Here is a 13662-nt window from a genome sequence, read left to right on the forward strand (position 1 = left end):
ACATGCAGTGCATGATGTGAGGAGCACACAGTGCATGATCTCATCAGGAACATGCAGTGCATGAAGTTGCAAGGAACATGCAGAGCATAATGTTGTGAGGAACATGCTGTGCATGATGCTCTGAGGAACATGCAGTGCATGGTGTTGGTAAGAACATGCAGTGCATGATGTTGTTAGGAACACAAAGTGCATGGTGTTGGGAGGACCATGTATCTCATGATGTTGGGAGGACCACACAGTGCATCATGTTGCAAGAAACACACAGTGCATGATGTTGTGAGGAACAGACAGAGCATGGTGTTGTAAGGAACACACAGAGCATGATGTTGTGAGAAACACACAGAGCAGGATGTGAGGAACACACAGAGCATGATGTTTGTAGGAACACACAGTGCATGGTGTTGTTAGGAACACACAGAGTATGATGTGAGGAAAACACAGAGCAGGATGTGAGGAACATACAGAGCATGGCATTGTTAGGAACACACAGAACATGGTGTTGTTAGGAACACACAGAGCATGATGTTGTGAAGAACACACTGTGCATGACATTGTGAGGAACACACAGTGCATAATGTTGTGAGGAACACACAGAGCATGATGTTAGGAACACAGTGCACAATGTTGTTAGGGACACATAGAACATGGTGTTGTTAGGAACACACAGAGCATGATGTTGTTAGGAGCACACAGTGCATAATGTTGTGAGGAACACACAGTGCATGATGTTATGGGGAACACAGAGCATGATATTGTTAGGAACACACAGAGCATAATGTTGTGAGGAACACACAGAGCATGATGTTGCTAAGAACACACAGTGCATAATGTTGTGAGGAACACACAGTGCATGGTGTTGTGAGGAACACACAGAGCATGATGTTGTGAGGAACACACAGAGCATGCTGTTATTAGGAACACACAGAGCATGGTGTTGTGAGGAACACACAGTGCATGGTGTTGTGAGGAACACACAGAGCATGATGTTGTGAGGAACACACAGAGCATGGTGTTGTTAGGAACACACAGAGCATGATGTTGTGAGGAACACACAGAGCATGGTGTTATTAGGAACACACAGAGGATGGTGTTGTTAGGAACACACAGAGCATGATGTTGTTAGGAACACACAGAGCATGGTATTGTTAGGAACACACAGAACATGGTGTTGTTAGGAACACACAGAGCATGATGTTGTGAAGAACACACTATGCATGACATTGTGAGGAACACACAGTGCATGGTGTTGGGAGGAACGTAGCACATGATGTTGTGAGGAACACATAGAGCATCATGTTGCAAGAAACACACAGTGCATGATGTTGTGAGGAACACACAGAGCATGGTGTTGTTAGGAGCACACAGAGCATGATGTTGTGAGAAACACACAGAGCAGGATGTAAGGAACACACAGAGCATGATGTTTTTAGGAACACACAGTGCATGGTGTTGTTAGGAACACACAGAGCATGATGTGAGGAAACACAGAGCAGGATGTGAGGAACATACAGAGCATGGCATTGTTAGGAACATACAGAACATGGTGTTGTTAGGGACACACAGAGCATGATGTTGTGAAGAACACACTGTGCATGACATTGTGAGGAACACACAGTGCATAATGTTGTGAGGAACACACAGAGTATGATGTTGTTAGGAACACAAAGTGCAAGATGTTGTGAGGAACACACAGAGCATGATGTTAGGAACACACAGAGTATGATGTTGTTAGGAACACACAGTGCATGGTGTTGTGAGGAACACACAGAACATGATGTTGAGAGGAACACACAGCACATAATGTTGTGAGGAACACACAGAGCATGGTTTTGTTAGGAACAGACAGAGCATGATGTTGTCAGGAACACACAGAGCATGGTGTTATTAGGAACACACAGAGGATGGTGTTGTTAGGAACACACAGAGCATGATGTTGTTAGGAACACACAGAACATGGTGTTGTTAGGAACACACAGAACATGATGTTGTGAAGAACACACTATGCATGACATTGTGAGGAACACACAGTGAATAATGTTGTGAGGAACACACAGAGCATGGTGTTGTTAGGAACACACAGAGCAGGATGTGAGTGTTAGGAATACACAGTGCATGATGTTGTGAGGAATACACAGTGGAAATACACAGTGCATGATGCTGAGAGGAACATGCAATGCATGATGTTGTGAGGAACACACAGACCATAATGGTGTGAGGTAGATGCTGTGCATGATGTTGTGAGGAACTTGCAGAACATGATGTAATGAGAAACACGCAGTGTATAATGTGAGGAACACGCTGTGCATGATGTTGTTAGGAACATGCAGTGAATAATGTTGTGAGGAACATGCAGCACATGATGTGAGGAACACGCAGAGCATTGTGTTGTGAAGAACAGGCAGTGTGTGATGTTGTGAGGAACACGCAGTGCATGATGTTGTGAGGAACATGAAGTGCATGATGTTGTGAGGAACATGCAGTGAATAATGTTACAAGGAACACGCAGTGCATGATGCTGTGATGAACATGCAGTGCATGATGTGATGAACACGCAGTGCATGATGTTGTGAGGAACACGAAGTGCATGATGTTGTTAGGAACATGCAGTGAATAATGTTGTGAGGAACACGCAGTGCATGATGCTGTGATGAACATGCAGTGCATGTTGTGATGAACACGAAGTGCATGATGTTGTGATAAACACAAAGTGCATGATGTTGTGAGGAACATGCAGTGCATGATGTAGGAACATGCAGTACATGATGTTGTAAGGAACATGCAGTGCATGATGATGGGAGGAACTCACAGTGCATGATGTTGTGAGGTGTGGCTGGTTAGTATCTCATCTACAGGCAATGCTAGATGGGGTTTAACCTCGTGTTTAGTACTGCTGCTGTGAGCCACAGCCAAGTGCCTTAACCCTGAGTACAGAAAATGTTATATACTACACACTGAAGTCTCAAAGTTGATTATAATACAGGTTTATATTTCATTTATTTTTTTTTACTTTTATTTTGAGTAGACCTCTAGGCTTTCTTTTTAGCTAAAACAGAGTTATTTATTAATTTATTTATTTTATTTTACATTTGTTAACTGAGAAAGTCAGAGTGGGCACAGGTCCTTTTTCAACAGAGGCCCAGATAGGAAAAACTGCTCATTTCTCTAACCAGTATTAGATCAGTACATAGTGAATATCATAAAGCAAGACATGATGAAAAGTCCAAGTAGGAAACTATTAATACAAATTAATAATCCAGAAAATCCAAGGAACTACAAGTAGTACAAGTGAATAAAGCAGGGATACAACAATGGCAGGTGGTACAAATAATATATGGACAGACAGTGCTTTGAATAAAGCAGAGATACAACAATAGCAGGTGCTACAAATAATATATGGGCAGACAGTGCTTTGTGTAAACCAGGGATACAACAATAGCAGGTGGTACAATTAATATATGGGCAGACAGTGTTTTGTGTAAAGCAGGGATACAACAATAGCAGGTGGTACAAATAATATATGGGCAGACAGTGCTCTGAATAAAGCAGGGATAGAACAATAGCAGGTGGCACAAATATGGGCAGACAGTGCTTTGAATAAAGCAGGGATACAACAATAGCAGGTGGTACAATTAATATATGGGCAGACAGTGCTTTGTGTAAAGCAGGGATACAACAATAGCAGGTGGTACAATTAATATATGGGCAGACAGTGTTTTGTGTAAAGCAGGGATACAACAATAGCATGTGCTACGAATAATATATGGGCAGACAGCGCTTTGAGTAAAGCAGGGATACAACAATAGCAGGTGGTACAAATAATATATGAGCAGAAAGTGGTTTACAGTGAGAGTGAATACTAGTTACACATAGAGATAGTAGTATATATTTAACTAATATATCTTAAATAGCATAGATAATAATTAGTTGTTGGTTTAAATGAGAGAGTGTAGTAGAAGATAGAACACTGGAGAGAGATGTGCTTGGATATACTACAGTAACCAATATGGGTTTCAATGCCTAGGCAGGACATACAAGAGTTGATTATAGCTACTGAGGAAGGGGAATATTGAATATCATGTACGGCTGCAGGGACAAAGCCAATAATTTCAAAGGAGTGTTTTCAGATTTTTTTTAAATTTTGGGATGGAGCGATTGGTAGTAAAAGAGGTTGGACGTTTATTCCATAACTTGGAAATCTAGTGTGAGAATAGTGATTCACCGGCTGCGTTGTTTGCTTTGGAGATCTGTAGGAGAGTTTTGTTGGAAGAGCGGAGATGTCTAGAGGAGTTATAATGTTGTAGGAGGTTAGGAAGAGCAGGTGTTTTATTTGGTTGGTGAAGGATTTTATGAATGAAGGTAAGTTGATTAAACTGCAGTAGATGTGGAAGTTCCAGCCAGTTTAGTTGTGTGAGTGCTGTGCAGTGATGAGATCTATATGAGGCACCAGTTGCATATCTGGCTATCTTGTAGTAGCAAAATTCAAGTTTGGCAATGTCTGTTTTATCAAGGTTGGTTAGTACTGGGGAAGTGTATAAAAGAGTGGAAAGGAGATGAGTTTGGACAATAGTGGATTTGGTATTCTTGGTAAGGAACTTATTATTCCTATACAGGAGACCTAGTTTCTTATGGACCTTTTTAATGGTTTGGGAAATATGTATATTGAATTTCAGATTGTTGTCTATTTCTACACCTAGTAGTTTTGTATGGGTAGAGGGAGTAATATTGGTGTTATTTTTAGATATTATTTGAAAGGGTGGGGAGGGAGTATTGGCTGGTGTGGAAGGGGATTTGCCTGGATGAAAGAGCATAAGCTTTGTTTTGTTTGGGTTAAGGATGAGGTGGAGTTGTGAGCCAAATTTAAGCCAATAGGAAGGAATCCTGGGTATATTTGTGAAGAGTTTGAAGAGAGGAGGCTTAACATATGAGAGTGGAATCATCAGCATAGTGGACTATAGTGGCATGGGGTGTGGAGGTATGGAGTTGATTGGTAAAGATTGATACAAGTATGGACCCCAAGATGGAACCTTGTGGAACTCCTATGCCAACTGGAAGGAGGGGAGATAGTTGTTGCTGCCAAAGAGTGGCTTGTTGACAACCTGTAATGTAATTTTGGAACCAGAAGATGGAAGAGGTAGAGAGGTTTTGCGAGGCGAGGATGTTGATTAGTTTTAGGTGGTTAAGCATATTGAAGGCTTTGGACAAGTCTAGGAATATAACAGCTATGTATAGTCTGTTATTTCAATGGTGGTTAACTGTGTTAGTGAAGGACATCAGGGCTGTGGTTGTGCTGTAAAATTGGTGGAAGCCACGTTGTGTATCTGTGTTGGGTGTGGATAACTCTTTCTAAAGTTTTAGACAAGGGGGATAATATAGCAATGGGGCAGTAATTACTTAACTCAGTGGAGTTACCTCCTTTGTGTAGGGGTATTATGTGAGAGATTTTCCAAGTAGTGGGGACCAGGCTCTCAGTGATAGATCTGTTTATGAGAATGGATACAGGGTAGGTAACTCCTTCTGCTGCAATTTGAAGGAATTCAGCACAGAGGTTGTCAGCTGCTGGGGAAGTTGATCTGAGTTTTTTGAGTAATTTTTTGGTTGTGTAGACAGAGATTGGGTAGAATGAAAACAGGTTATTAGAGGTTAGGGTCTGGGTGCTTTTAGGTTTGTGACAGGAAAAGGGTTATTATGGTAAGGCTGAGAGTTTTCAAGGGCTTGGATTGACTTAGTAAAGTAGATATTAAACTGGGTTGGTACATCTTCTGTATTATTGGGAGTTGATGGAGTGGGGGTAGCTGATTTACTAGGGTGTAGTATGGTATTGACTGCAGCTAAGATATTTTTGTAGATGTTTTGGTGTTTTTTTATTTTAATATTTTGGTAGTAATTGGTTTTATCCCTTTTCACTAGTTTTTTGGCTCTGTTACACAATTATATGTAAGTTTGCTTTGTTATGTGGGATTTATTTTTGTGAAATTGTACCCATGTCTTGTCTTGTGTCCTGAGAAGTGATCTACATTCTTTACTAAGCGTGGTTAGATTTAGTTCTATCAGTTCATGGTGGAGCATGATGGTTGAGGATGTTTAGAAGGTGGAGTTAAAAGAATGAACTGCTTCACCGAGAGGCAGCTGTCTGAGAGTTTCCTAGTTGCAGCTTTTAAGGGAGGAAATAAAGTTATTGGAGTTGAAATTCCTTTTGTCTCTGATTTGATGGAAGGTGGTCTGGCGGGTTTGATGGGTTTTAGTACAGATGAGAAAGGTTGGCTGATGATCACTTAGGTTGTCAGGGGAGACAGCCTGAGTGGGGCATTAGGGTTGGATTGTTTACGAAGGTCCAGTCCAGTATGTATTGTCTACCAGAGTCTTTGTCTGTTCTACTGTGAGATGTGATAAGTTGCATAAATCCGTGTAGGTTAATATGTGATGTTGAGTTAGAAGAGGAGCACGTTAACCAATCAATGTTGAAATCACCTGCAAGGATTGTCTCTTGGGGAAGCAGTTAGATATCCAGTGTAGTATGTGTTCTAGTGTTGGAATATTGTTTCCTGGTGGAATGCATCCACCAAGGATATTTATACTTTTAATGGGGTTCATTTTAAGTCTAGCAAGTATTATGTCTGTGTTTTCAAAGTCAGGGAGTTGTAGGTCTTCTAGATCAAGTGGTAGGTGATTTTTGAATATGATTGCTACACCTCCTTCTTTCTAAGTTTGCCTGTCTTTACATAGTATGTTATATCCTGGTGCTGTGATTTAATTACTGTTAATGTTAGGTTTTAGCCAGGTTTCTGTTAATATAACAATGTATGTGGAATAGTGGGAGATGGCAGCATGTAGGTTATGACCTTTGTTAGTGACACTCCTAGTGTTAATATTAAGGAGATGGGATGATTTATGTCTTTTCTGAAGTAGATCTGAAGTAAAAGAGAGAGAGCTTTGTGGGTTGTTGTTTTGGAGGGTGGGGCCTGGATTGGGATGTATGTCTCTGGAGTGGATTAGTTGACCAGCTAGATGTAATAGAAGTTTAGAAAGTTTAATATGGGGTCTAGTAGATGGTAGGGTGCAGGTGGTTTTAGCTAGTGCAGATGCTACTTTGAATCTATGGTAGACTATGTAGGTGGTATTAAAGAGAGTGGGGGCTATGGCAGAGTATGATGTGTAATTGGGGTTAGGAATAGATGAGGTCTGACAGGGAGAGGGTGTGAAAGGTAGTGGTAGGGTATCAGTGGAGGTGAGAGATTAAAGGCGTAATAGTACTATGATGGTGGAGGTATGAAATGCTAAACACATTTGTGATGTCTTTGCTTTGAGTGTGAGGGGCATAATGTATAAGCTGTGTGTGGGTTTGTTTTGTGGGTGTGGCATGGAGAGAGTATGATTGATATGTGGTTTGGGTGATCGATAATGTAGTGTGGGTGGATGCTGTGGGGTGAAATGTTAATTAGGATTGGTTGTAAGGATAAGTGGGTGGGGTAGTGATTAGGTATAAAACTTCAGGTAGTGGGGGCGCGTGGAAAATGGGGGCAGGGTAGGAGAGCAGAGTGAACCCATAGAGCGAACAGAGCGGGTAGCACCGGGATGAGAGAACTGAGCATGCAAGAAAATGACTTAGTGGCTTCAGCTAATGGGTAACACTACACTTAAAGGTAGGGGAAATGCTAATGGGTAACACTACACTTAAAGGTAGGGGAAATGCTAATGGGTAACACTACACTTAAAGGTAGGGGAAATGCTAATGGGTAACACTACACTTAAAGGTAGGGGAAATGCTAATGGGTAGCACTACACTTAAAGGTAGGGGAAATGCTAATGGGTAACACTACACTTAAAGGTAGGGGAAATGCTAATGGGTAACACTACACTTAAAGGTAGGGGAAATGCTAATGGGTAACACTACACTTACAGGTAGGGGAAAAGCTAATGGGTAACACTACACTTAAAGGTAGGGGAAATGCTAATGGGTAACACTACACTTAAAGGTAGGGGAAATGCTAATGGGTAACACTACACTTAAAGGTAGGGGAAATGCTAATAGGGTGCACTGAATGGCGTGTCTGTCATGTTTGGCAGTGAAAGAGAAATACTACTTAATTCCCAGATTATCATGCATGTTGTGGAGCATGTGGAATCTTAACTGTTGCAGATGGCAGATGTTACCTTGCTTTTGTGTTTTCTGGTTCTGCTACAGCTGCAATGTTTGTGTTGGAATACTTGGGGCACTTGGGGTACTTAAAATGGTATGCTGGGTGTTGCTGGCAATGGAAGAAGAGCATCATTATGCTACTGTGTCCTGGATTTAGGTTTTGCAGCTAAGTTTGGACATTTGCCGAAGAGCACCAGTTAGCTGTTTACATCATTTTTGTTACTGGGCAAAGTTTTGCTAACTTTCATATTTTGAACTCAGGAGTATTTGTCTTCTGTTCACTGTGTTGATAATTTTTAATTGCTGTTTTCATAGCATTATCATTTATTAACATCATTGTGTTGGCTATCAGCTTTTCTCTTTTAACATTTTTTTATTATTTGGTGATATTTATTTTTGGTAAGTGTACTACACTTATTATTTTTATTAATTTGGTCTTTATTGTAACTTCGCAGACAAAAATCGCCACAGAAGTTTCAAGAGCACACCAGACTGAAGTTTATTAATTCACAAGTAAAACATTCAGTGCTTTCATCCCTGGTAAATGAGACTTCTTCAGAATAAGTAAAAAATGAAGGACATTCAATTTTATACACAAATCCCCTACATTTGATTAACAAGAACCATCAGCAGAAAAAAGTTACCGTACACTGCTGTGAGTTTTACTCTATAGCAACACAGTACAATTGAAGTAAAGCAAGCAATTATTATAAATACAACATTCTGCAGTTAAAAACTCAAAACACAATTTACACTCATAAATGCATACAAAATAAATAACATAACAATAAAATATGTAAATATATACAATTGTACATATATATAAATCTATTATATTAAAAAACATTTATTGCACTTCCCATAGAAACATTGTCACATGTTTGTTTACTTACTATAATATGACTCCTACAATATTAAAGAATATAAATATGCTTGTTTTTTAGATGTTAAAAACAATTACTCCATCCTATTGAAATCCAGAAAACTCTATCACATTAAAATCAAAATCAAAGAGCTGCCTTCCACCTTAATATGCAACTAATAGACACCATTTCATTCAGCCCATAGGGACCTGGACATTCATTCTAAGCTTCCACTTTAGTTCTTTGACCTCTAATAAATCTTTCCAAAGTCCCCCTCATTCATGCAGTTTCACTTTGTCCACTATGTAAAACTTAAAGGCGTTGCCACTGTTTTCACTTATGTGTCTATACAAAGCATTATGTACAGCTTTTCTTTTGATGTCGTAAAGATGTTGATATACCTTTGTTTTAAAAGTTTTCTCCGTTTTACCTATATAAAAATTGACACGCCCACTTCACTGGGCAATGTATACCACTTGTTTGCTTAAACAGTGATATATGTGTCTGATTTGAACTTCTCCATACCCCTCAATAAAAAAGGTACTACCCTGTAACATACAGTGGCATTGTCTGCAGTGTCCACAAACCCTCATACCTATAGAGGTACTAATTACAAGATATCTTTCCCTAAGGTTTTTAATATTGATGTCTTTTTTGTAAATAATTCTGTTTTTTTTTCCAGGCAGTCTTGTAATATTTTAAAAATAGAAAAAATATTTCAATTCCTTTGTATTACTTTCTTAATGGCTGAAAAATTTGTTAGGTATGTAAGAATCAAAGCTCTACCTACATTTTACTTGTCACCTAGTCGGTTCCTTTAAGAAAAAGAGAAGTCTGTTTTACCTAAAAAAGGGAAGTATAACCCTTCCCGTCTTTTATTAAACACTTCCAAGGCTACGTTATTAATAAATATTCTGGGGTACCCTCTTTTTTCAAACATGTTTAATATTTCACTCTCTTTGTAAAAGACTTCATCATCAGATATCATCCAGTCTAAATAAACAACTTGTCCTTTCACCAGACAACTTTTTTGAAAAAAATGGTGCCAACTAGAGAAGTGTAACAGTGTTTCAGAGTAAGTGGGTTTTCTGAAAACAGATAATTCAGATCTCCCCAAGTCCTTGTTCTTGGCGATCTTAACATCCAGAAAAGCCATTTCTACTCCTGAAAAATTCATAGTAAATTTATGGAAGTCAGTGGTGCTTCTAAAGTAAGTGAAGAATTCCATCAGTCTATCCTCAATATCATTCCAAAAAATATATAATATTGTCCTAAAACCTGCAATGAAAGATCCAGGATGCCCTATGGGGGGAATTTAAAGCATATTCCTGTTTCCAATAGACCACCACCAGATTGGCATGGACATGGGGTGCATGTTGCACCCATAGCCCTTTTGGTGGAAAATCTGACATTCAAAAAATATAAAGTTATTCATCAGCATAATCTCCATCAAGCCTTTGAGTAGCAAAATATCAGCATGGTTCACGTGGCTATTTTTAACTAAATATTCATAGGATCATAGGAAGTCACTAGGCTATTGGCCCTAAGGCCCTTACAAGCCTAGGCAAGAATTTAGCCCATTCATAGAACCACTAAAGGCCAACCTGGTGTAATATAACAGAGTACAAATCCTTAATATGAATTGTCATGAAAAGTATTTGTTCATGATATAATGACTCAGTAATTCTAGTTAAAAAACAAATGAGTCTTTTAAAAGGTGGCTTATGCTCTTCATGTTCTTCATCTCCCCTTTTAATTTCAAATCAGTGAACTTAGCTAAATGACTGGTCTTGGAAGATTTAGCATTTACTATGGGTCTTAATGGTGGATCATGCAGGTCTTTGTGTATAAAAAGGAATGTTCTGAGTTTGTTACTTATTCTAAAGAAGTCCCATTCAACAGGGATGATAGCACTGAATGTTTTTTTACTTCTGGATTAATAAACTTCAGTCTGGTGTGCTCTTGAGACTTCTGTGGCGATTTCTGTGTGCAGTGTTTGAGTTTCAGTGGTGTTTTCAGGTTCCTCATTATCATAACTTGCAACATTGAGATGATGGTTTTGGAAAGGGCATACACAATAAGTACTGAAATAAATTTGAACTTAAACTTTATAAAGTGTTTAAGACAAAAATGGCACCAGAAAATAGCTGTCATAAATGCTTCATCTGTGTATTTAAGCTAGAAATAGAGTAACAAGGACCATCTGGTATAAATGTTGACCCTAAATAGAAGCAAGAAAATTATTTTTAATTTATTTTTATTTATGCTATGGGTACAGAAACAAGCAGTGAGTATTAAAAAGAGGTGTCAGGCATAACATCTGTGGAAATGAAAGTATAAGGTGTAAATGGAGAGACTCTGCAAGCTGAGTAAAGATTGCTACAGTGACTGATGCAGAGAGGGGATAATGCAAAACTACAGAAAGGTAGTGACAGCTGACAGCTATTATCAGCAACAGAAAAGTCGGGAAGAACTGGAGGAATCCAGAGTTTGTATAATATTCATTTAAGGTGCATTAGTCACTGTTTTACAAATTGATTTCCCCCAGCTGTGATGCTATTGAAAGATTTTCCTTCATCTTGTGACATATTTTAATCAGTAGGGTCACACAATTTTAAAATGGAATATATATGGCAAAACACAGAAAGGCAAGTCTCGGAGTGTCAGTGAAGTTAGTCAGGTAAAGCTAATATGTGATTCATCCAAAGGGCAAATCTGGTCTTTGAAAACAAGCATGTGAATACGTTGTTATGATTTTGTACTAATAACGAACTTGTGGGAATAAGGAGCACCACCCCCACCATGTAGTAAAATGTACCCACTTTCCATCATCTGTCCTGCTTTTGTTATAATCAATTACAATGTTTATCACTTGAAAAACTACTCATTGCAAAAACCTTTACCTGTTGTCATCTGAATTATGCTGCAAATGTACAACTTTGTACAAGCATGTAATATTTGTTTCTGTACTTTATCACTTGGTCAGATTCCAGAGAGTATGTCACTATTCCAGACTTGTCAACATTATGACAACTTGTGTGATTCCATAACAGTGTTTGCTCTCATTGCATACACATGAAGTAGTGTTCAAGAATTTGCCAGCGAGTGGTGTTATGCGTATAACTCCACAAACATGTATTGGAACACGGGGGTCTTACAAGGTTCTCATTTCTTGCAAGTCCTATAAGCCAAGAAGAAAGATGATGGCTGAAAGGCTGGCACCGGCTTTAACACCAGCTGCCTAATCACCATCACAAAGTCCATCTGGACTGAGAAAGAAGTTAATGATAGCTACAGATGCTGGTGCAGCTGTATATGGCATGTATGAGCCACACATGTCAGTACACATCCTGTGAGAAAATACGCTCCACATTCAGAATGAAAATGTGCTTACCACTTGGAATGGTGCAGTTTTAGACATTACAGATTTATGTAGGGGAACAGAGCAGGGGTGCCCCAGATTGCAAAAAAAAAAAAAAAAAAAAAAACATAAAATAGAGCTCAGCTTCAAGGCAAACACAACTCCAGGGTGAAAATATCAAATCCTTTATTTTGGTACTTCAACCTTTCACCTTGAAAGGAATACAAATATGTGAAAACACCCCCATTTGATAGACATCCTTAATGTGAATTAACACACAAACACCTTAATTAAAACCTTAATTGAAACCAGTGTATTCATTTCGAAGTTAAAGGCATGAGCATACAAACTATTAATATTAGTATTTATACAATATAAACAATTCTAATCACAATACTACAAATCTTACTTCACTAGCACATTTCAAACTTTTCATCATACACCTTTTTATATAAAACTTTTAAATTCTTCCTTTTTTACAAAGTTAAATTACTTTCTATATTCATGCCCCTAGGTTGAAGTGTTCTAAAGTTAATAATCATTTTACATTCTAACTTATCAAGTTCATTCTTAAAGTTTCCTTCATTGTTCATGAAAGGACATGCCAGTACACTAAAAATTAATTTATTATTATTTCCCCCGTGTACTGACATAAATGTTCTTCTACTGGACAAGCTGTTTCTTTTGCTGATGTTCCCTAGGTGCCCCATGATTCTTACTCTAACTTTCCTTTTTGTTTGACCTATGTACCACTTCACTCTCTCACAATCCCAGCCTATAATGTAAACAACACTCTGTGAGTTACTCATGGCTTTATGGCTCATGCCTTTAACTTTGGAATGAATACACTGGTTTCAATTAAGGTTTTTAATTAAGGTGTTTGTGTGTTAATTCACATTGAGGATGACTATGAAATGGGGGTGTGTTCACATATTTGTATTCCTTTGAAAGCGAAAGGCCGAGGTACCACAATAAAGGATTTGATATTTTCACCTTGGAGTTGTGTTTGCCTTGAAGCTGAGCTCTATTTTATGTTTTATTTTGGGGTCGTCAGTTACTGGAGGTGAAGTGGAGTAGTAATCTTTGTGCCCCAGATTGCAGCCTATCATACTGTATGTGCAGTGCAGCTGACAACTGTATGGAGCCACGATGTCATGAAAGGATTCTGTGACTTCACAGATGTCCGAGGAATGCATGATGCCATCAATTGTACTCACATACAGACAAAAGCTTCATCTAGTAAAAATGCTGAAAAGTACGTCAGTGGGAAGTGGAGCTATTTGTTCTGCTGTCACGTAGGT

At 38.7% G+C, this 13662-nt stretch overlaps 1 protein-coding gene across 1 annotated transcript in view; it reads left to right on the plus strand.

Annotated features, from left to right (window-relative positions):
- The window catches only part of LOC122810818 (complement C3-like), a 1708896-nt gene that overhangs the window by 1045707 nt on the left and 649527 nt on the right, over positions 1 to 13662 (plus strand). The gene's annotated exons all lie outside the window — the stretch shown is intronic.

This window comes from Protopterus annectens, chromosome 9.part0 (assembly GCF_019279795.1).
Source record: "Protopterus annectens isolate FY-2018-M chromosome 9.part0, PAN1.0, whole genome shotgun sequence".
NCBI classification, from domain to species: domain Eukaryota; kingdom Metazoa; phylum Chordata; order Ceratodontiformes; family Protopteridae; genus Protopterus; species Protopterus annectens.